At 40.0% G+C, this 25,629-nt stretch overlaps 1 protein-coding gene across 4 annotated transcripts in view; it reads right to left on the reverse strand.

Moving 5' to 3' along the window:
* Positions 1-25,629, reverse strand: part of TMEM108 (transmembrane protein 108) — a 173,303-nt gene that overhangs the window by 142,709 nt on the left and 4,965 nt on the right. For 3 of the 4 annotated variants that reach the window (XM_030009687.2, XM_030009684.2, XM_030009685.1), the window contains one exon: positions 21,692-21,821. The gene's annotated coding sequence lies outside the window, so the exon portion shown is untranslated. Of the gene's footprint in view, positions 1-4,316; positions 4,401-21,691; positions 21,822-25,629 lie in introns of all 4 variants that reach the window. The other variant, XM_030009686.1, reaches the window with a different exon arrangement.

Raw genomic sequence — 25,629 nt, forward strand, 5'->3', positions numbered from 1 at the left:
TGTTTTCACTGTCTGTACTTTTGGTATTTGGGTTTCATCCATCTACACACCATGGCTTGTAAACTTCATAGCTAGCTAAAGAACAATCCACAAAGCAGTCTCTGCAGAACTCCACACATAAAAAACCAGCCTGCTCAGGTCTTGAGGCTTAGCCCTCCCTTAAGTTCACAAAGATTGGCAATGCATGCAGAACTAACACCACACAACTCGGAGTTCCCCAACAGCATGTCAAAACTTTTTACTCTTCTTCAGGCAGATGCAGTTGAGAGGCACATCTACCACTCATGCCTGGCAGTGGCCATTCAGTGAGGCATTTCAAGGACTGCCAGCAGATTTTCTACAGTCTCTGAAACTCTACCCTAGCTCTCAGTGAGGTTTTCTGCCTTGATCTTACAGATCTTGTGTGGCGCACAGCACAAGTTTATAATTCAAGGCAGGTACTGCTCAGTTGTCTAAGCCTTCCAATTAGTGTCCATCATGTGCTCTTCTCATCCTCAAAGGCTGCACTACAACACTGCAGCTGCTTAGGTGGTAAATAAACAATTCTTTGTCATCCACGTGTCCAGGATAATGCTCTCTAGTCATGGGTACCAGCAGACAAGCAGAGGTTCCCAGAATAAGAGGTGGAACACAGATATCATCAAAGCAAGAAAAGGTCAGTAAACAACTTGCTGCTCCTCAGACAAAACAGGCGAGAGCACTTCTGATTCTACTTTCCACCTCTGTTTTTTATCTTCAGCTTTCCAAGTGAACCCACACCAAGCTTGCACTGAAGTCAGCAAGAGAGAACATGATCCTATTTATGAACTGCATAGCCCATGGGGGAGGATAAGCAATGGGACAGAGCATGCAGCCAATGTGACTGGGCAATTCCTTGCAGTCAAGGACCTCAGAAGCCTCAAGATTATCAGCGTTGCTTTGAAATCAAAGCCTATCACAACAGATGACCTCAATTAGGGCTACTCTGTTTTCCTCTTTATGTCCTTTTTTTACTGCTTGAAGAGTTGTACAGACAAGGAAAAAAAGAAAGATTCAATTCCTTGTCTGGAATTTTTGGACACTGAACAGCCCTGGTCAGAGAGGACTAGCTCATATTTAAAATGCATTTGACCACTGTAGATGCCCAGATCAACTGTACAAGACCTGCCCTGTGGATTAAACACACCAAAGTGCAGTCTGTTCAACACAACTAGAAACAAGCAGAACTGCTGCACGTGTGCGGGCAATGACTGCCAGTACAGTAAGGGCTAGGCATCTATTGAGAGGCATGCTACTTCTTATGGGCTGGTGTGAAGCAGATGCACTGAAGATTCATCCCTCATTGTTTATGCTTTGCTTGTAAAAGTCCAGGAAGAGACCTTGAAAAATGTTAACTACTTTTAAAGGGAAAAATCAGTCAGCTATTTTTTCCTAGAGAAACTGCTCATCCATCTAGCTAGAAAGATTATTTAGCCTGCCTCATTTCTCATCCAACCTAAGACTAAATTCTGACTATAAATTCAGCAGGTTTCCAGACCAAACTCCAGCCATGAGTGTACCTGGCATTTATAATTAATTTTCCTAACCAAATCAGGTTTCCTACCAGAAAACATCCAAATAACTTCCCATCCCAAGATGCAATGCACCTTCAGCTGACATCCCTAAACAAATCCAGTCTTGTAGGAATTTTCCTCAAAATCTACTAGCTAAGACACATTTTGAATAATTTTTAATACAGAGTAATATATAGTCCAACATTCAGAGCAAGCTTTTCTCAGGCAGCAACCCAATCCAAACAACTTTCTTGGGTCTTCATTTTAACCAGCTTACAGATCTCTCCATTCCTGCCAGACTGCAAATAAAATACTATTTTTTTTCCATAGGAACACTATTCACACAGTACTTCCAACTTTGCTAGAACTAGGATGTAAAAGGTGCCCAAATCATCCAAAAAACCCTATCCTATTGACTTGCCAATTTGGCTTCTCTGAACTTAACCAAACTTCCTTCATTTAACACCATCTTCAGCTGACCATACTGGAAATGGCTATTTAACTGTAAGCTTAGTATATTTCCTCCAAAAGAACAAGGCAACAGCCCAGATTTTTCAAGTGATTTGTCTTCAGTTCATCACCAAAGATGAGATCATCCCAAAATCTCACAAAACAGCCTCTATGGTCTTTAGTCTGAGCTGGATTAGTTTTTCTTGCTATGTAAGCATTTGGATTTGACATTTCCTTCCCATAAAGTTCTGGGCCACATGCTCTTGTGTGAGGGGAGCTATAAGAAATGTTATAATTTCATCTCATACTTTTAACTTACTAGTGATGTTTTTTGAAAAATATCTAAACAGGTGAAATGCCTGAATCAATTTACTGTGAAAAGGGGCTTTGGATGTGGAGTAGGAAAGGAGCGGGAAGGGGGGGGTGATGTCAGTTTGATAATACAGTTGCTAGAAAACATATTTTATATGGGTAGTAAGGGTCATCAATAAAAACCATGGCCATCATAAAACACTGTTACAATATAAATGTGACAGCCATGCTGAGATAGGGCTGTTGGGTTTTTAACTGCACCATGAAATATGATATTTCCTAGTGGTTTATGTGAGTTTACAGTGGCAGGGCCATGTTCAATGTGTGTCTATTTGTTTGGTTGCAGTAAAAACATTTGAGCTCTACTTCATTATTTAAATTGTACAACTGAGTTGTTCAGAGCTGCAATAGGGTTTAAGATGTGCAGCTGGGCTATGATTGTCATAGTGGGATTTTCCACTTCTCCTTGGAAAAATGCTGTGTGAGGACATGGCTGAATTACAGTCAGCTTTCGGTTGCTCTTCAGACAGATTCATCTTGCTGGATGCATGATAAATTAATAAATACATGCATAAACAAATAAAACAAACATTACAGAAAGATGTGGGGGAAAAAGGAAAAACTGGTCTATTAGAAATTTGATATATAACCCAGGCAGCAATAGCAGCTTGATAGGAGGTCAGGCAGATGTACAGTTAGTACCCCAAAAAATGGACAGAAATCACTATCTCAGTCTTCCTGACTCATAGCAATGCCAATCCACTGACACAGTTGCAATTAGATATTTATTAGGAAACTTTTCAGGATCTTATAACTTTGATGGAAACAGTATTCTGCTGTTATTAGGAAGTAAGCCAAGGATGTGAAGTGTTTTTTTTCCACGGGTTAAGTATAATGCCAATTTTACCAGATACTACTCAAATCAGTTCAGCCATGTTCTTAGTGACAAAACTCTGCAAAGAGACCAGAGCTATCCCTTCACAGAAATTACTTTGGCATCAAAGCAAAAATTCAAATGGGAGCCAGTTCTTCTTGGACAACAGTTTTCAGGACTTTTCCCTACTTCTACAAACAAAGTATTAAAAAAAGAATCTCATCTTAACAACCACATTTACATCTATTAAGTTCAAAGAAAGCAAAAGGTGAAACCTCCTATGCTTGGAGAAAAGAGGAGATGCAGTGAAATGACCCTCATTGTACAGAAAAAAAAAGAAAAAAAAAAAGTACCATTATGGAAAAGAAAGTCTGTTGTAAAGAGATAAAAGAATAACCCAATATATAGACTTTCTTTTAGATAAAGAAGAAATTTGGCAACGTTATTTCAAAAAAGCATTCATTCCATCAGATTGCTTTAAAAAGCTATCACTTCACCAGCAGCCTGTTTCCTAAACAGTAATTTTCTTTCCCCTGTACCTTAATTACCCCAGAAAAGCCCCCCTTCTCAACCCGATGTCTTCCCTGGGTAAGAGAAGCCCGTGCTGTGGCTTATTCAGAGCTATGAACCAGACAGGCTGGCCAGCTGGCTTCCGCCAGACGGAGCCTAGAACAGGCAAGTTTTGCCTGCATTTCCCTCCCTGGAGAAAATTAATTCATTCTTTCCCTTCTAACCAGCCACGAAGGCTGTTCTATTATTTTTTTTTTTCTCCAGTGAATTTTTGGGAGGAAAAATAAACATGGAATAAGATGAATAGTTTGTTGTGCTTAAGCGTAGCGGAGTAATGAGTGTAGACTGAGGATCACTAGCTTCAGTTCAGCTGCATGGCTCATCTAAATTAATCCTTTAAATAGCCCTGAACACACAGCATATGTCTAACACATCCCAACCAACCATCACATGGCCACTGAACATACAGCTCCAGCTGCTGCTCCTATGACATTGAAGTTGTCAAGGGCATGCCAAACAGGCACTTGGGGGATTAGCCGGCACTTTTGGAGACAGCATTAACTGCTCATCAGTGTGGATTTCACGAGCCTAATAAGTACAGAGGAATCTGACAAATGGATCCAAACGATTCAGGTTACCTGAATCCCAGAACAACACAAGGCACTGACAGGTCAATCTGCTTAGTAGAAGTACTTCCTGGTATCAGGGAAGCACTGCACACTCTAGGAAAAAAAAAAAAGTATTATCACCACTGGATGCTCTCCATTTGCTCTCCACCTCCATAGCATGGGGAACAGGTCCAGAATGAGCCCTTGGGACACACAGAGTGAGTGGTCTCTTTCCTGTGCTACAGATAACACCATGAGAAACTATATCCAGAAATGACGCCTGCCACACCAGGCTCTGTGTTACCTCCCTCTGGTACCCAGGCAATGAGGCTGTTATCTTTTGTGCCAGAGACTAAATTGGTCCCCATGAAGCCTTGTGCCTGGAAGTCACGAAGGTAATTTAAAGCTTTATTTATCCACCTTTCCCCCAAACAGCTCTTGAGTGGACCATGTGGTTCCACTGCTTAGGACCTGAATGAAGAGCCTGACCAAATTGTGTGCTGTCAGTCTTGTGCTTGTCCACCAGCAGAACACACGTGGTTCTCTCCTCTGCAGAGCGTTAACACCTGCTTTAGCAGCAAACAAGGATTCCCAGTGAATGCTAAAAGCCACCAGGTTTATGTAATGCTGGACAAGATGCTTCTCCTTTCATGTTTTAATCTAAAATGTTAAGCCTAGGTAACAGAAGAAAAGTATGTGAAACAACGACTCTTATGGGATGTTATTAACTGGTTTTCAAACTTCTTTAATAAAGAAGTTGCAAAGATCTCAGGGAAGCAATGTCTAGAATCCTAGACTTGAGAAGCATTTAATCTTTCTCACTAACAGGAGCTTACTACCATTTAGACTGTGTCTGCTCAAAGATAGGCAGTCAAGCAAACGTGAAGGGGGTCTGCCTGACCACTGTGTATCTTACAGCATTATTTGCACAACTTCAACTCAGTAGAATTATCTTAGCATGAGACTGGCATAACACAGTGTCTAATCAGCCTTATTATCCTAAATTCTCAATTGTTTCCTGGTAAGCTGCATTTATGTCTTAGCTGATTATCCACTTAAACTATCAAGTACCAATTACAAAATGCAGTAACATTAACGTCACAGATGCTTGGATTCAGAGAGAAGCAACCCCAGACCATTTTTGGGATAATAAGTTGCACTACAGAGGCAGCAGACCTCAGTATGAAATGCCTGTCTCTGTGATTTAAAATAAATAAATAAATCATTCTGGTGTACAAATGACTCATTCCTAAATAAGACTTTAATTAGTTAGAAATAAACCATGGTATAAGTTTGCTTACAGCGCTGCTGCAAACAGGCATTAGGATCACATTCATATAATGGCATTGGCAAGTGCAATTCCTTGTGCGGTCGACAGAAAAGTGCCTCTTTGAAGTGTTATTTTATGGCTGGTCCTCATGGAATAAAGTCCCAAGAATCTTGTTTTCCTCGTGCAGAGAGGTCTGAAAAACTGAAGCAGTTCTGTGGAAGACGACTTGCAATCTGTCCCTGTTCGCTTTGCCAACTGAGCTCCTCAGGCTCAAACAAACTGCAGACATTCAAAAGCAAAACTTGTTCAAAACAGTCTCTCAGTTCCTGAAGGTGGGGTAAAGTCAACCCAAAACACCACAGTGGCACTGTCAAGATCAACATGTCTCACTGTGCATCCTCACTGCCTATGTCTGACCTTACATTATCATTGCAACATCAGCTTTCCAACCCTTTCCATACCCTTCAGACAAGGCCAACCTGTTGCACCCTGGGCGCTGAAAATCAATCATCAATGCTGTTAAATCATTCAAATGGTCACTGGTCTGGTTTTGACAATTCTCAGGCACACTTTGGGAGTTAGCAATGTGCAGATACCACCCCAAGCAAGCAGTTTATATGTGGCTATCTTCTGGAAGCTAAAAAAGTTTAATCACATAGGGATGAGCTGCATGTAGCTAGCTGTGCTCAGGGCCCAAGAATGACTCTGGGCATGCCGGCCATATTTAATTTATTAATACTGATGCAGCCACACTGGCTAGGTAAGATAAAAAGCTTCCAGCTGCAGCACTGTAGCTTGTCCCTTGCCACATGGCCTAAGGGCTTAGGACAGGTTGTGGCTCCACCCTGAACATCCAAGAAGAAACATGAATCAAAGTACTTGAGAGGTCTGTATCTCTTTTGATCTAGAAACCAAAGGTTCGCCCCAAGTAGCCAGCAGCTCACCATGGGCCACTCACCAGGGAGAATGCTCTGTCTGGGAAGACTGGTGTTTAGATCACTTTCAAGCTCTGACCGACTTTGCCTTAGGTCTCCAACTGTCTTCCTTCCCCTGCATATTGCTTTCACAACATTACTTATCTTTCTTTGAGAAATACTGCTCCCTTGTTTCTTCATGGCTTCTTAGCTCTCCCTTCATGCCATCTGTTACCTCTTGCCTGCCTCCCTGCTGACACATACCTATAGGCTTCTCTCCCAATTGCACAGCAAAAATGTATTAAGGGAACTATTTCCCTTCTTGCTTTCTACTCCATCTGAACACCACTGTCACAAGGACAGCTGAAATTGAGGAAAGAGGAGGAAAAAGAAACTAAAGGAAAAAATACACAGAAGTTACAAAACAAGGGGAATGAATCCTATAGTGCTGTGGAAGAGCAGGTTGGCGTTATTTTTGGCAGATCACTATAACCTGAATAGTTTTTAAGACAGTCATTAAATGGTTTAAAAATTGAGTGATTTGCAAATGGAATTGATAAGCAGTAGGAGAAGCAAGTGTTCAGAGAAGAGCTGCTATAATCGCCTAAAAAGTGTCATCCTGAAGCTGACCAGCCATCCAGCTACCCAGTACTCTGTCTTTGAGGAAGAGCATGCCTGAAAAAGCTTTTTATTTCCCCTCAGGATGTAATTCTTGGCTATTGAAAATCTTTCATTTTAAAATGCCAGTGGTTGAACACTGAGTAAATAGCTAGGGCTCTAGAAGAGAGAAAGAATGAATTATGGCTCTAATGACAGGGTAAGAGTACAAAAGGAATTAAAAAACCTCAACAAATGACCCTTTCTCCCCACACTTCCCCCTCTTCCCTCCAGAACTCTTCTCATGCTGAATATGAATTCTAAGCTGAATATCACCCCACGTTTGCTGCAAGCCAAAGTAACAGCTTAACAGCTCCTAGCAGGTTTCTTCCAGTCCTTTCCATGGTGGCAGTGATGCTGTGCTCTGTAACTGCACTAGGCTGAGGTGCATGTCTATATTTATTTCTACATTCATACCTATCTACACATAACTCTTTTCATTCAAAGTTCCTAAAGCATTTTACAAATAATCTGCAGAACCCTTTATTAAATCAGGTAACATAACCTTCTAATGGATGGCCATACTGAAGAGCGAAGGTACTTTGTGTCACAGAGCAAATCAGTTGAACCGAGCAAATCAGACAATCAGAGTTGGGAACCCTGACCCCACCTCCTCCCCTTGCTCAATTTGCCAAGCCACGTGCACATCCTTCAGTATTATTTATTTTGCCTTCCCCTCTCCCTTCCATTCTTCTTATTTCATGAGTGAAGTGCTTTTGTCAGCACAATTCCTTAACAATAAGAACAAATGGGAATGAATATTTAACATCTCTTTTCAAAACTAAGCATAAACCATTTGCTTTTTTTTTTCTTTTTTAATCCTAGAGAGATGATTACCTAGCCAGAATTGAGAAGGCTGGGCTAGTGGCTTTAGTTCCATAGCAAGAGGAACAACAAAATTCAATGGATGGATCTGCTAATCAAGCAGGATAAAAGCTGGATTGTACATACTTCAGTACTCACTTATGTTAGCTGCTATGCTAAGTGACAATAGGAGCTACAGAGGCTCAAGTTTCATACTCCTTCAATATGTTTTGCTCTATTAAATAAGAGTACAAAAACTTTCCACTTGGAGGAGCTCACTTGAAGCACTTTCACGCTGAAAATTATTTCTGGAAGAGATTGAGTGTAATTTGGGGAAAAGTAAAGGAAATATTGTAAAAGTAATCTTATAAATACAATTAAAGGTTTAGTTGAGGACTTAAGTTTGGTGGACTGCGGAAAAGAAGAGAGGAGGAAGGCAGAGTTTTACCTGGATTAAGACGACTTTATATGACTAGGCTGGACTGCCCATTTTTTCATGTAGATTAAGAGTTATAAAAAGGGAAAGGACTCACACTAGAGATCAGCCTTTCTCTCCAGACTACAAGGAGTTCAGCAATTATGGTTATGCAACACTGACACTTCCCTAATGAGGGACTGAATCCACAACTTCTCCTGGCTGACAATCTACTCACCACTGAATTTTCCCAGCAGGTTGGAATGCAAAGCCTCATGTTTACTGCCGAGCCCTAAAAACAATCACTTAATAAACCACCTGAAAAGACCCTGTATAGCTACAAACGGGGTAAGCAGTGAGAGCTTGAGTTAGGAATCTTGCTGACTTGAGGCAGAAGTCTTCCAGCAAAGTGCATCTTTCCCCTTTATAAGCTTTGTTAGTTTTAACAACCTGTAGCATACACTTGCCCACTTGGCTGGTTGTGCTCTCCTGCAGGAAGAGACAGCCACGTGGTTACATGGCTAACGTTCAAGAAGCAATGCCTCTACCTTTTCAGACCATTGTAAGTCAAGGGGTCATACGCTTTCTCTTCCAATTTCACCATCTAGTCATTAAGGTTTATAAACTGCTCTATTATTACATGAAATGCATAGATTCATCCTGATCAACTTGGCAAATGTCATTCTATATTGATGAACTGCTTACTGCAACAAAGAATGAGCCTCTTATTGAAACTCATGTAAGAACCTGAACCTCAACTAGAGAGAAAGTTATGGGCAATCTGTCTTTCAAGTCACTGAAAAATGTATTGGGCAAAGCAATGGAAAATATGACACCAGGAACAATCCTGCTTTGGCATGGCAAAGAATCAAGATATCTGTGATCTTTTTCATCATCTGCTGTTGAATTACATGGATTGGAAGACAGTATAAATACGCTGTAATTATTAATTTAAAAAAAAAAGACCTGAAACGATTGGTATTTCATTTAATAGATCAGAATGGATAAATTATTTTGAAACTGGATTCTGATACTCCTGTTTACACCAAATAGTAAATTGACCTGCTGTAATAACTGTGGGAGAGTATCTGAGAGGACATTGGCTTAAGTACGCAGCTGTGAAATTACATGGTCCTGAATCAAGAATAAGTACCAGAAAGTTGTCTAGTTTTTAAGGTAATTTATTATCTTATTAGACTTTTCTGGCACTCTGCAGTTAGCCATTACATTTTGAATTACATTTTCACTAAACAAAGGAGAATAAAAATATTAATAGTTGAATTCCTCCTTCCTATGAAGACAAAGGAGTAGAGAGAAAACTAACTAGTACTTACCATTCATCCCTGATGTTCCTGGAGTGTTCATTAATCTTTTTCTGATCTAAAGCACACTATAATGTATCAGCCTTTTAAATACATAAAAGATGCTGGAATCAAGGGATAGTGTTCTTCAGAAGACTATAAAAATATGGTGACATAGCACCACTCTTGTACTGCAAAATGACAGAAGAAATTCTGAGTTTGGGCAAAATATAATTTTCAAATATGCTAAACAATGCTGTGTAGTACAGAAAGTAACAAAATAATACAATCTCCGATAGAAGAATTACAACTAAAGATACTGTACAAAAACATTGTAATTAAAACTATGATCATTAATAGCACAGGGCCAAAATCTCTCACATTGACTCATGAGTAAATAGGAGAAGGAGAATCCGATCCATGTTTATTCAAATATTTCCAAAACAGAAACAAAAAAGCTGCTTTACCTCAATGAATGACACCTTCTGGAAAAGACCATTTTTCAACAACTTCATCCACATTTTGGGGTACCACTGTTTTGGAGCCAAGAAACCAGTATCATGTCCAACAAAAGTCCTGCTTACTTCAGTGATCTCTAGGGACGCTGCAAGACCACACAGTTTCTACTTAACCCTATTTTCTTGCTATCAGATCTTTGTCATACTCCTGTGATCAGTCCTGTCCAAATCATTGAAAACAATTGCACAAATATACTGAACACAGTTTCAACCAATAGTTCAGTCAATAGAAAGATTACTGTTAACTTCAGTAAGTGATCCCCCATGCTTTTCAAAAATATTTATGATGTAGTCTGTTTTCTGCAGCCAAGATATGGGCATAAATTACTGTAGATTGCCTTGTACTAAGTAGGGATCCAGATTATCCTCCCAGCAGAAAATCCTGCATAAATGGGAGAAAATGCCCCTAGGGATTCCCTTGAGGTGATACCTCCACACCAGTTATAAAAAAAAAAAAATTAAAAAAAAATCACAGTTCAAAATACAGAAGCAGACAGTGGAAATAAATTCAGCCACGGGACACATCCCAGAAACCAGCGGACATCCGTGCAAAGATCCTGTATCTTTGTAACAGTTCTTGCCCGCACCCACACAGCAGTATGGCATCAGCTAATTTTTCTGTTACTGAACAGTATTTCTGGTCAGTATGTTATTTTGGATGATGGAGACGTCGCAGCAATGCAGTGAGCAGCCGGCTATTTAATAAAAGGAATTGGGCAACCCCTCTCAAAATAAGAAACTAAGCTTTCGTTAGCTACTTTTCTCATCACATTGTGTATGCCATGAGGGAGATACCACCTCCGCTGCTAGTTACTGTATTTAGAAAGGGTCTGCAGTGCCAGAATGCAAAGTAGTGGATTACTTCTGACCTTTACCTAGTTACATGATTACCCAGCTGTCAGCTACAGATGGTAAGCTCCAGTGATAAGAAATCAGCTTGAACAGTCCTTTGGTGATCATGTTTCACAAGTTTTGCTGCATTTATAACACAGTAGCAAAAAACCTGTATTAGACCTGACATGATAGTCCCACTGATATTCGAGTGGGGTTGTGCAGGCTCTCTAAAGAATGAGAATCTTAGCTTTTAACATCTATACAAAAAAGAGAGGGCCATGAAAGAAGGATAGGAGGGAAACAAAAAATGGTGGCTGTGTTTTGGTTGATTTTCAACAAACTCACAACTAACTTGCCTTGCACATCGGTAAGGGCATTCTATTAAAAAAGGTGCCTGAATGTTGTCAATTTTCATGCACTACTGACTACACGGCAAGAAGCAGTTCAGTATGATCCCTAGTATATCGAACTTAAAGACAGTGCCAACCCCCTGTGGAAGAGATTTATGATTGCAATTACTTTTCACTTAAAAGTTGATTTAGGGCCAGACTGTTTCTCTGCAACAAAGGTAAAAAGAAGGTGGATTAAAGTAGACACGCAGAAGAAGGTCCTAAGGTAGGAAACACTGCCCAGTGATGAAATCACTCTCTCAGGAGCTGACACTCCTGACTTCTAATTTTGGCATTCCTGTTGTCACAGTGTTAAGACTTTGGGAGGAAGATATACAATATGTGATGGGGCTAGCTTCCATGATTTTACCCAACACTACTTCCAGTCATAAAGAGCTACACTAATTACAATATAACTATTCACAGAGCACTGCCTAGCATAAGTCTGATACTGCCTCAGAAGGGTATTGTGAAGTTTAATTAATGCACACAAAATACTTGGAAATCCTTAGACTAGTTTGCTGCACCACTGCAAGGTAGTATGCCACAGCTGCAGAGCACTATTACTGGAAGTTTGAAGAAAAATAGCAAATGATCCCCTTATTGCAATAGATCTGAGTGTTTGCCATAACCCACTAACACATTTGATATCACACAGGGAAAATGGAGGCGATTCAGTACAACGTGAGGTTAAACTGAAGATAAAAAGCATTAAAAAAATCTGTGGAAAAATTTTCACAGCTACCCTTCCTGCAATGTTTCAGTGAGTTAACCTCTCCTCACATAAAAACTTCTTAATTACAGCCTTAGAATATCCCTCGTGGATAGTTATCCATGTCAGATTTCAGGATATTAGATTAAACAAAGAGCTTATGCTACTTGCGCAGGGTGTGAAAATTATCTTCCCAGCCCCTCAATGCCTTCCCCAACTCTCTCTGCCAAGCTTCTGCCTCAGAACCAAACCACAACAGCTGCGCTATCAGATTGAGCGCTACACTGGTTTTGTACTATTAGTTGCTGATATCTAAAATCACCGTTTTCTTTTAAGAAAAAGTCACCGCTGGCAGCCACGTCTCCAAACCTACTTCTTAGGGAGCCCTGCTGGTACACTGTACCCTATGGTTCTTGAAAACTAAACACACATTTTGGGAAGTAGCCAATTATTTATTTCTGATCTTAGATATAAACCCCTGCCCTTTTGATATTCTAACACTTTGTACATTTCATATATAACAACTTTAATCTACAAATCTTAAAGCACTTCCCAAACATATCTCTGTGCAGCAACATCACACCTTCCATGGGAAATACACCATTATAGACAAAGTATCAGATTTTAAGATGTCTTGCTATATTTGATATTGATGTGGATAGGTCCTAATGGTAGCCTTCAAATAGTCAAGCCTAGCTGCCTAGCCCTTCTGATAATTACACTGAGCAACAACCTGTGTTTTTGTCTGTTTTTTTTTAAAGATCCTAAAAGCATTTTAAATTTGTTCATTTACTAGCCTGTTACAGAGGAAACTTGACAGAAGCAGCAGAACCATTCTCCTCACCTGCATTTAGTTATTCCTTTCACTATGAAGAATTACAAGATCTTAAAAAATGGATCTTTGATACAAACACAAGTTTCTCTTGGGGAACTACATTTGTTTAAAACACATGTTTCCACATTCCTCTTTGCTCCACTGGAACAGACACACACCTTAGATGAGACTGTGCCTCTGATATCTGAAGTGGTTAGAAATTGTTTGCAGTTCTTTGGGGAAAGAGCTGCAGGAAAATAGGCAGAACGGCTTCTTCTATACCTGGACACTCCTACTGATCAGTGCAGGCAGTCTTCATACTTGAGAGCCAACACTCTAGGGAAATTTTTAAAGAATATGTCCCTAACAGGTTTTATCACGTCGCTTTCCTAGCCTTTTCCACTTGTGCAGGGGAAAATCACAACACTTCTTTCCCAGGAGCTGCTTATGTGAAGAAAGAAAGAAGGGCTATTTCATTATTTCATTAGGACTGCTTTGCTCTGATCTGCCATGCGTACAGCACATGCCTCAGGTCATTCTATTTTGGTCTTTTATCCTGAGGTTACTTTAAAATAAGTGGTGCCACTTACATCAGAGAGAAGTCAGGCATTAGGATTTCTCAACCTATTGCTGGATGAGCTATTGAAAATTACCACCTCCACTTCTTGCCGAAATTTCTTTAACAAGTTCCAAATTTCCTTCACTCCTCCAAGCCTGGAAGTCAGGTGTCCTGCAACTTGAATCATGGGAGCAGCAACATTAGATTAGAAAAGATGCTGGATGGAACAAGACTGGAAACTCTTAAGAGATACCCAGCAGAAAGTCACCAGGAAGTTATGCACGAGTGTGTGAAGAGCACAAAGCACTGTTTTCATATATATACATATAATTGAAGCTGCAAGAGACAGGCATGATGTTACACGTGCCTGTCTAGTAAGTTTAGCACAAGAGAACAGGAATGTTAGCATAATTTCCTTGTAGATGAAGAGACACCACGTAAACCTATTTGATCTGAAATTAGATAAGACAATAAAATGCTAACTACCAACATGAAAATGTGTTCGATTTTTTTTTGTGACCGAGAAGCAGAATATTTCTACTTCTCTACAGAGCAAAAGTTCAAGGGACGACACAGTCCCAGGAGAGACATACAAAGAAGATCCCACTTAGTGTAAAGCTGGATAAAAACAGATTGATCACCTGTAAGCCGACAGCTAACATTAACCTGGAAAGGCTCAGTAAGATGAGGGAAGAATTTCAACAGCCTAAGGGGAAGGGTGGAAGATGTCAAATTCTCCAAAAGGGGAAAATTAAGGCAAGACATAAACATACGGAGTTTGAAAGATGCAGAAAGATGTAAGCTACTGCTGAGAAACAGAAAACTGAAGAATACAGTATTATTAAATTGCCAAAGAAAGTCTAAAATAAGAGCAGTGTGGTGGTTCCTGCCAGTTCGTACCTGACAACCTCCATTCTGAAAGCTATTAGGTTGTGTGGCAGAATCGGGAAATAAAGTAGACAACATGTGCCTAAGACAACAGCATGTTAAGAGAGATTCTACTCAAGGACATGAAAATTACATCTGAAAAGAGGAAGCAACAATTGCAAATTAATAAGCCTATTGTGACAAGTAAAACACCCTTCTATTTAAGAAAAGCTCTGAGAATAAGATTTTACACGCACCATTTTTGGTGAATAGTTGCCTCTACCATAACACAACACAAGAGCAGCTAATAGACCAAATCAGAAAGAAGAACAGTACAAGGTGACTCTCTGAAGTCATTCTTAGCTTTGAAAGCCTCTTCTGGAGAATGGTGTGGAAAAGAAAAATGACTCAGCATAAAAGGCAGACTAGCTGAACCACCTGAAGTTCATAGACAATATACCCTACCTCCAAAATTTGACTAAGCTGAGCAAGGAAAGCCAGCAGTGGATGCAGCTAAATGAGCAAAAAGTACAATTCTTGAGAGCATTCAGAAAAAGGACTGGGACAAAGAATATAACTTTCAAAAAAGCACCAATCTCTTCTTCTAGTAACTATAAAAGAAAGCAAGAATTATGACACTGATGTAATCAAAAGACAGCCCCAACAGAGGGTTTAAGATATTAAATACTTATTTGGTAGTTCACTACACTGCCTAGGCAAAGCTGCCTGCTGATTATGTTGTTCAAACTAGACCAAAGTCACAGTACTCTGCATTTTTAACCATCTGGATCTTCAGCAACTGCACATGCATTTTTCCCCATTTTGTTCGCAAAGTCAAACGAAGCTAGTGCTATTACTCCACTAAACCAAAGGAAAGATTTAAGGTGGGTAAACTAGGTAATCTGGATAAAGCCATGCAAAAAACCCCAATCAGATCTTGTGCATAAGACTATGCTCAGATCATCTTTGTCTCACTTTCTAGCAAAAGAAATCACGGTTCCTTCTTCTGACCTAGTTTATCATATATATAATTTTGCCATGCCTTTTAATACACATTTAGAAAGATGCCAACAATTTAAATTTGGATCCCACACTGAAATGCACAAAACCATGCTTTTACGGAATGTTTAGAAGTCAAAATCCCCACTTTTTAAGCACTTTGATTCAGCCCTCAGCTAGCTCTTTGCAGCTATAAACAACCCCAACTACGTGCAAAAGAGGATGCTGACTTTCACTTGTGAAACTTCACATGATGTGCTTCTGCCTTCCTACTCACGAGTGTTCCTCTGAATTCTTAGCACTGCTGTTGGCATGCTAAATGCTGACAGACACTTGTTCAAAAAAGAATTTTACTTTGCATTGGCTTTTACAAAGGTTCGTTTTTAAGCAGCATACATCTAACTAAATCTAAGCAATTAGCAGATGCATGTAAGGAGGAATAAAAAAAGATGAAAACAGAAACAAAAAAAAAGGTTATATCACAAACAGAGCTTTAAAAATGCATTTTTAGTAATCTAATGTAATTAACAGCACTGATACAGAAATAAATACACAAGTCACACTGTACATATTTGTAATGTTTTCTATATTGACTTAATTTCCAGTATGAGGATCTTTATTTACAGGGACCTCTTTAGCACAACAAGGTGATGCTGTCTCAGCTGCAACCTCACCTTTGCAGACAGATTAGAGTTTAAAAGTTCGGTTTGGCCTCTTTCTTGTAAGAAGCTGAACTCCAAAACTGAGTGTCTCCTGAATTTCTGTACAGTTTTCTGTACTTCATTTACTATTTTCAGTTCTCTTCCTGAACAGCAAATAGTTGAAACAAAATGTGACCTTTTTACTCACTTTAAATCTGACCTAGAAATGCGCAGCTGAAATTCAACTGACTGATCCTTAATCTAACTGAGGATAGGAGTGGTATGGCCTCCTCATTCTGCAGAAATATCCACCCGCTGGTGTAAGAGTATTGAGTGAACAGCCAGGTCTGTCGCTCGGTTTTAGAAGTAGAATTTAGTTCTCCGCTTTGCATGATCCTGGGCTAATCTTAGTGGCCATCTGTATGAGGGGGTGGGATAAGGGCATTTCCTCACCTCACAGAGCTGATACGAAGTTGCCCTCAAAACCATGACTTGTTATGGGTTGTGAGGAACCTGAGGCTAAATAAGTAGACACCTAAAAGTGTCCCAGCTTTTGTTTCTACGTTTGGCAAGAAACCAGAGGAAGCACTACGCATCCTGCATAAGCAGGTACCCACTTCTTTCTTTTTGCCAGTACTTACAGGCCCTCTTAGATTAGTGTCATAGCAAGTTTACCTTTATATCATACTTCCCTGTCTGATTTTACACAGTATACCAGTTTACTTTTACACCAGCTATCAAACAAGAGGTCATACTCCCAAACCTCCTCCACTTACTGGTGAATTCCCCACCACACTTGACTGCATTTAACTGAACCTTTAAGACTTTTTTCATCCACATTGTACATAATAGTCTCCTACCAGCCCAAAAGAAATGTTATTGCTTACTATTAGGAATAGTAACCAAACTTGTCAGGGCCAGATGATCAAGTGGAGTGAATTATGCATATTCAATGGCATCAGCATGAACAAAATGTTATAAGAATAACAGTATTTTCCATCTAGTCATCAGGAAATAACTGCAGCATCTCACATGCTACTTGAATAGAAGACCAAGTAGCAACAAGTGTTTAGGTATTCTTTACTGAAGAAAAGACACTCTCCTTACAGAAACAAATTAAAAACAAAGTTGTAACAATTCCCACTTCGTGACCCACACCAAAACTAGACAAATGTGTTCTTTTTGATTGTGAAGACTGATCTCGCTCCATACCACTTTCCTTTTGATGAGTTTTAAATATAATATTCTGTGGCCAGTGTCCAATGTTAGTAGTAATAAGTGGAGGCAAGCACAAACACACCGTATTGTTAGTTGGCTCTCTTGTTACTTCTATGTCTTAATGTCTGCTTTGGGAGGGCTATCTTCTGAAGCTAGCTCCTTCAGGATTTAGCTCATGAAGGATCAGTGACTTCTAGCATGCCCTCGAGTAGTGACAGGGAAAACCTTGGATTGCTAGCTACTATCTCATCTTTTTACTTCAAGCAGCACTGGGAAACACTGCAAAGCAGAACTTATCATTGGGGACAAGGGATCAAAAGGGCTGAAATTAGAAAAGACAGTTTGAAATTAGAAAAGACAGTTTGGCTGCTTTCATGCAAGTGGAAGTATTATGAAAAAGTGTTTCAAATTATGTCACACAGGGCAAGTGTCACTGCAGTTAGTAAGAACTTACTGTGCCAGCAAATGTCAGGACAAATTACACTGCAGGACAGGCGAGCTGTATGTCTCCCTCACTTCCAAAAGGGAAAGGCTTCCCCACACTGCCAAGAAGCTGCTCCCCTTTCTGAGCTGATTTAAATCAAACTGCTCTTATTCCAATCAAAACAGCATGGAGGGAGTACTATAGTGACATTATGGGCAATTCTTGGGATCCCTCCTTACTTGCAGGAATGAAATGCTTTGATTCTCCACCACCTTAAAACACAATCACCTCAAGGCTATAGAGTTGCATATGTAAATGACTGCCTGCAGGTTCTTGAAGCCACTGCTTACCACGCTGATGAAAAACGTTTCACTGTCCCCTGTGCTCCTAGGCCTGTACCCATCTAACCTTTTTTGCCTCTTTGATCATATACTCTTTGCAGAAAGGTGCATTTGCAATTCATGCTGGACCTGGTGTGGTACCCGGCACAACTGAGGCCTGAGGTTCCTCAGCACTACTAGTAAAAGTGAATAATAGGAATGATGTCAGATACAGAAAATCCTGCGGTAGATTAAAAAGTCCTGTTTTAAATTAAGTTAGTTAGCCAAGATCATTCTGATCTTTTCTATTCTTTCTGTTTAATGGTGCCTCACCTGGAACACTAATCCTGATCCTTTCTGTTCTTCCTGATTGATGGTGCAACCCTCTTGGCAGGAAAATGAACCACTGACCCGATACAGAGTGACTTAGTGGTCAAAGTGAGGAGGGGATACCTCCTCAAACGACCACCGAAGACCACCCGAGACCGCCGCACATGCGAAGGCATCTGATGTCTCACAGTTGCATAATCCTATGCATATGCATTAAATAGTTTCAATATGTATTAGGTAGGAGTAGTTTAATAAATCAGATGCAATTATTACTGTATAAAAGGGACACACCTGATGAATCTGGTGTGCTTGATTTGTGGAAAGGCCACTGAGCACCCTGCACAGAATAAAGCAATATCTCTCCTGAGTGTGTGAGACTGGCCTATTGCATACCGGGTAACAAATCCGCTTTTAGGACAACAGGAACATCAAATTCAGTGCACAGAAAAGGGGAAAGACAGGACTAAGTCATAAGCAAAATCAATTTATTTTATCTAACTATAAGGAAATCTTTTATTAAACCATGAACTCCTAGCAAAATGAACTAGTTTTGAGTCAGCTATCCTGAAGTTTGAAAATAAATGTTTAAATTATAAGTTACCAGTGCTTCAATATAGAGAACAAACACATCTTTATGTTCTGCAGAGAAAAAAACAAGAGCTACAAAACATTTGGTGAGTTGAAGGAAATGTTTATTCGGTTTTGAATTTTTCTAATACATGACTTCTCAGAAGTTTTCAGGTGCTCCTCCTTCAGGCTTTCATTTAAAACTTAGACTGCTGAAAAAAATTAACTGAAACTCACATAGCTTCTGTTAATATCAGAATACCTGTTTTGGGTATAAACCAGAAGGTAGTCTGTTTCTTCATTTCCTAAACTTTGTTTGATGTTTCAATCACTCCTCAGCCAAAAAAGGATAAACAAACCTAGAAGGCTATCAAGAACAATACCCACAAATAAACGGCAATATAAAAGTTCAGGGATTCAAGGTCTGGCTTTGATTTAAGCCGCTATTACCTCCAGTTATTTATTCTATCCTACAGCCACAGGCTATCATCCCAAATAGAGAGTCACTATAGTAGACCACTGCAGGTGCTTTAAAGCAGAGAGTACACAGCACTGAAAGAGCAATGAAGTTTTAAGTGAAGACCGAGACCGTGCACAGAAGTAGCTGCGTTGCAAACTCACATTTCCACAGGACAACTCAGCAGGGATGACAGCCTTTGGCAAATGAAAACAAACAAAGCAACTCTGGGGCTCTAACAACATTTTTGCTGTGAATAAGTGCCTATAAATCCAGTTAACTAAGACACTGCAGATGCTCTGGCCCTGTACATTTTTCTTAGCCACTAGTACCAGTTCTTTTCAGAAAGGACTCCATTTATGTGCAACTCCGCCTGTCATTGACTCGTGTTCTGAATGGCTGGACTTGAGCTATGTCTGTGTAAGCAGAATTTGCCTCCATGTATTCACTCTCTATCCCCAGAATGGCTGCTGCAAGAATGCAAATCCTATTTGGGAGGATTACTTGCCACGCAACAGCCAGAGGCCCTGTTCGAGGCTGGACTCCCTCCCATGCCAAGCAGCACAAACTCAGAAGGTCCGATTCAGAGGACATGATTAAAAAGCAGGCAAGGTGGCAACACAAAATGGTATTCTTATTTCACATACGGGGAACCAAAGCTGCCATTCCCCTCCCCCTACCATTATATTAGGAATTTGCACTAAAGCTGGGGATTTCATAAAATGCAAGTGTAAAGATGTTCAAACAAGAAAGCACAGACCAGGCCAGCATTTATACTTGTGGAAGCTGGCAATAACTGGTGGCAATACAGATTCCACTGGAGCACTTGTGTGTGGACACCAGGGGTCACACAAGTGTCTGGGAGGGGAAATTAAACTCTTTAGAGAAGTGTCTGCTATCTAGACCAGATCTTACGGGTTTTTATGGTCTATGTACATTCCTCCATGACAACAATTATGGAAAATTACTGGAATGTGCCAAGTACTCAAGAGTTTGAATGTGTTTTTCCTTCTAAGTTGTATTTGCTATTGCTTATCTTTGCATTTTCTAAATACTCCACACTTTTCATTCCTGTTATTTCAGCATACAAAGGAGCACCTCCTGTTTCTATAGGAAGCAGTGCTGCAGAGTGTTACACTCCCCACCTTAGGAAGAGGATCTTTTCAATTTAGTTCTTGCACAAAAGAAGAATGAGAGGAGCGTATCTCATGCATGTGAAAATGGCATACTGGTAACACTGGATGCTGGTGGCCAGTATTTCTGTACAGAATAGAAGCAATGGCAGTGCATTACCCCAGCACAGATGGTTCCCTCATCATTTAACACTGGCTGGTGAAAATGGAGAAATGGAGTGTCACACTGACTTCAGCCAAAACTCCTCTCTGGATTAAAGCAGACACCAGCTAAGACCAGTTGTAACTGCCCCTTTTTGCAACTGCACAGCTGCCTGATTTGAGCTCCTGAGTAACACAGAGCTGGTGGTGTGGTTTTGCATTTGCTCTGTAGCAATCTTGTGTTGATCAGAACTGTCAGAATATGAAGAAGTCCCACATAGCCATCCCCCAACCATACAGAGCTTCATCATCTTGGAAATGAGAAATTATACTTTAAAATTAGTTTGCTTCGTGTCTTTCTCAAGTGTTTCTACCACTTCCAAGTAAGTTTTTGAAAAATCTGTGTTTTATACCTTCCCTGAAAACAACTCCATAAAGGAAGCATTCAGAATAAGTGACAGTATACCCAGACATCAGGCAAATGATGCCAAGAAAATGTATCAAGCTCTCCACCACTCTCAGCTTAGAGCAATACATAATTAATTTTTATTGGAATAGATAGAAAAAAAAGAAAAATGCAGCAGTTTTTGTAAACAAACCATATAGCAATCTTTAACCTGAAAGAACATTAACACTGTACGAAGAAAACGGCATAACTTGCATCTCCAGTTAAAGACATTTTCTAGCATCCAGTTTAGAGACATTATCTCCCAATTAAGATCCTGCACTAAGAAGTACAGGTTTCAAGTCTACTTCAATCTACAGCAATTAATAAGCACATAAAAAAGATGCCTTAGGTGAGTAGGAAGGTCTCCTACTAGCACATGCTAAAAATAGACGACCTGTAGAGCTATCCGAACAGATACTTTACATAATAAAACTCTGAATTTTACAGGCCCTGAAGATCCACATTTGTCATTGACTTTTGAAAATTGAGGCCTTTTTGGGTCTAAAAATAGTCCAGTTATACATTAATTGTAGGCTACAGTTATTAGTAGCAAGCCACTAGACTGAGCAAGCCTTGGAGAACACCTTCATTGCCATTTTGGGCAGTACCACAAAAGGCAGTTGCACTGCACTGAAGAGAAACAAACCAGCAGAAAAATCCTTTTGTGTCTTACCTTGTAATGGGAAGAGCAGATGCCTTCAAACATATCTATATCCATATAGTCCATTGGTTCGGATCTTCCTGGTAATAAGAAGCTGGAAGAGTTGCTGTTTTCTTCCTTTTAATCTACCAGTTGGCGCAACCTGTAAATTTACAAAGTGGGTGTGTTATTCCAAGATGTTTATTCATCTCATTCTACAAGGCATTCAATTTAAATATATATGGCTCTGTGCCATGTGGCTCCTATTGCTCTCCAGAGCTTTCTGTGTAATGGATTAGACCACAATGTTTCTGTAGGTTATTGATTTGGGGGAATCTAAGTAGAGGACTCTCTATGATTTCTTTGCAGACTTTCCAGAACATCACATTCCATATATGTCTATCTTAAAGATTAGAGAACGTGTCCTACCTTATGAAATTCAAACACTATACCGTACAAAAAAATATGGCATAACTTGCATCTCTGAGTTGTCAATTTATTTGTCAATTTATTTGTTAAAGGTTGATTCTTGTGGAAAGGGCTAAGTTAAATTTAAATACTAGCTCAGGAACAGGAATGCTACTAATTTAAGAAACTGGAGGTTGACAGAGTGGCCAAGATTTATGTTCAGCAATTAAGGTAACAAAAAAGAAAAAACGCCTTCCAGAAAAAAGTGACTTTGAAGACTGTTCAAAATTTTTCAGAAGCAGAGTGAATTAGTGGGACAGTAGGAAAATTCAGTCAGAGGGATTTTTTTGGTAGAACTACTCAGGGAATCATGGTGAGATTCCTCAAATGTATCTGTAGCTGCAGTGCCTTCCAGGTATTTAAATTTGGTCATCCCAACCAAAAGGACCTCTGAAAACCAAGCAATAGGTTCTCTGCTTAGGCACTGCAGTATTCATCAGCTAAAGCTATGAGGGAGTCATATATGCTCGGCTCCCCGCTGCAGACTGTACAGCATATAGACCATTACCTGCGTACCTGACAGATACACCTCCCCACCCCCAGTATCTATATATCTATCCACAAGCAGAACACATTTTCAAGGTGGATTTCACCAAAACATATTTTAGTTTCATGAAAGTTTGATTCAACAACAGAGCACAATTATCTGTTTACAGGCAGTCCACGTCCATTCAGATCTGCTTTGCTGAGCTGTGTTCAACTTCTCAAAGCATTCAACTGTTTCATTATGAGATTTCATCAGACACCCCAGGCTCCAGCACCATGGCACAGAAAATGGGATGCACAACACCTGCTGCTGTCCACATTTTGGCTGCTGCTGCTTAAAAGCTGCCCCTGCTCTCTACAGAAACTGTTTACAAGTATTTCAAAGGTTAGTATAGCTTCACGTATATGTGGTTTGTAGCATACACATCTTACCTAGGCTGCTCTCTCCCTCCCTTTGTTTACCATGGAAAATTGAAAATTAACTGTAGTGGCTTTGCTTTCACCTCACTCCAGTCAGAACGCCTAAAAATCATCAGCAATGGTATTTTACTAACCACTTGTAGCCTAACATCCTGGTGTAAATTCCCACCACAAAGGGTGGCACGCAAAGCCACCCTGTCCCTGCACGGCAGAGCTGGCATGTCACACACTGATGGCACAAGGTACATCTGATTTAATTGCCATTTAAACCTGAAACTCCTGATGGAGCCGGAAAAGGCCTTGATCCTGGAGATGTTTCAAGCGAGCTGTGCCTCCTCCTCGATGCAGACAGATCTCAGATCTGAAAGGTCATGCACAATTACCCTAGAGTCCTTGACTCTGAATCCCCAGATAACTCCCAACCTTATAGAGGCTCTTCTTTTCCCTCTGACAACTTTCAGGACTTGACTTCAGTGAAGTACAACATTTGTCCTTCAGAAGTATTGGCTAAAATGAGAGCCGGGACTTAACATGGACAAAAATACAACGTTCACTCTTACAAATTAAGCAGCAGAATGCAAACTGCTAGGAAAAAAAATACTAAGAATGCCTCACTATGCAGGCTATCTGAACTTTTCCAGACTATATTTTTATTCAGTCCATGGTTTGGGACCTCTCTAATTAGGACAAAACCTCTCTCTTTGTGACAGTGGAGCACACAGAGACTGGCATGGGGAATCAGTTTGTATTGTGATTCCACTGTATATTACAATCATTTGTATCACGCCTGCATTGTGATTTCAGCATAATACTGTATCAGTCTTCTAAATCAAAATCCAACATAATGTCAAATATCTTCAAGTAAGTAAATCTGGTATTAAAACATCAAACCCTCCTGCCATATCAGACCTGTTGGATAGACCAGAGCCTGTACATCAGGACAGGCAGCTGCCAAGTCTCCTTGGCATTACATAGCCAACCATCTCAGTGAGAAGGTGATCAATCTTCTTGTCCCTGTAGCACCAAGGAGATCTGAAGCAAGCAGGGTCCAGACAGAAGTGAGCGGCTGCTGTCTTTTGGATGGTGGGCCAAAGAGGCACTTCACTGAACCATGGACTAGATCACTCGACTTGGCAGGAAGATGCAGCAGGTTAAGAAAAGGGACATTTGGGACATAGGCTTTGGCACGTGCCTGGATGCAGGTAAAGAGAACTCTGATGGCGTACCACTCCCACAACACTGCTGAAGAACTGCTTACAGTTCAACGGAAAAATTGGGTGTCGTGCCAAATTCCTATAGAATAAGAATGCTGTGTATACAGTCATGTCAGTTATGCCAACAGCAGCAAGCAAGATAAAGAATGAAAAGACATCTAAAACTGTTTTTTCTTGGTTGATCACTAAGATTAATTACCCTCACAATGCACAGGCTCTGCTCAAATGCTGATAGAAACAGAAATGAATAGGAGATTCCCTTGAATCTACTATTATAAATATAATGCTACAATATTACTTTGTATTCAAACCTTGGAGGTATACTATTTCTAGTCCTTTGTATATAATACTGTTAATATTTTTACAGTGTTTTCCTACATAATGATAGACATTACATGAACTACAGAAAGTGCAGGTTAACTAATAAAATTCCTACAGTGTCTTCAAGTGCCTGGTCACATGATAGGCCTTTAACTTTTTACTCAGAAACTAAAGCAAAGGGAGCTGTTTCAGAGAGAACATACATCTTGATTGGCTACTGTCCTGATTTCAGTTACACTGTTAATCTACATAGGTATAAAAAAAATAAAGCTGAGCGAAGGAGCATTAGCAATATGTAAAAGTGATTGCATTGCTTTCAGCTCCACTTACAGATGTTAGCTCTACCTCTTAAAATATCACCATGTGAAAAGCTAATCTTAGTTTTCCTGTGTGTGCTCATGTACAGAGAGTACTCTACCTGCACCTCTCTAAACTGAAGTTGCAGAGCATGTTATAAGCCATTGCTTTAAAGCTTGGCACAGATCACACGGATCACACCTCTGAAGTCTTTGAATAGGAACACCATTGATCAAGCAAAATCCCTCTATTTTATGTGTCTTGGGTGACTTTCAATCTTCTGGAAGAAAAAACATAACAGGCAAGGTACACAAAGGGCAGATAGGTATGGCTCCATTGATTTTGATTGACCTGTTTACAGTGGATGTGGATCTAGACCAATGATAAGGACATAGCTGCAACTATTTCTCAGAGATTAAAAACTCCCAATACACCTGTGTTATTTTCAAACACAAAAGAGTTATATGCTCAAATAGACAATGCATACATGTATTATGAAACCCCACGATCAATCTTACTGCGCAACCTCCATTTTAGGACCACCACAAAGGACTCCCAAATGTAGTCCTGCATCATCTATTCTAGAGGACTACTGCTGGATTACAATCTGCATGCCAGTGATCCTTTAAGTGACCATAGAAGACTTCTTTCACCACTGATTCCCCCATGTCTTCCACAACTAACATACTGTACTAGTGTCTTGTCATAAAACTACATTTGCTCCTTTGAGGCATCGTGATGCTTTACTTAACAGTCCTTCCTGGA

The sequence above is a fragment of the Aquila chrysaetos genome, chromosome 3 (assembly GCF_900496995.4).
Source record: "Aquila chrysaetos chrysaetos chromosome 3, bAquChr1.4, whole genome shotgun sequence".
Classification (NCBI taxonomy): Eukaryota; Metazoa; Chordata; class Aves; order Accipitriformes; family Accipitridae; genus Aquila; species Aquila chrysaetos.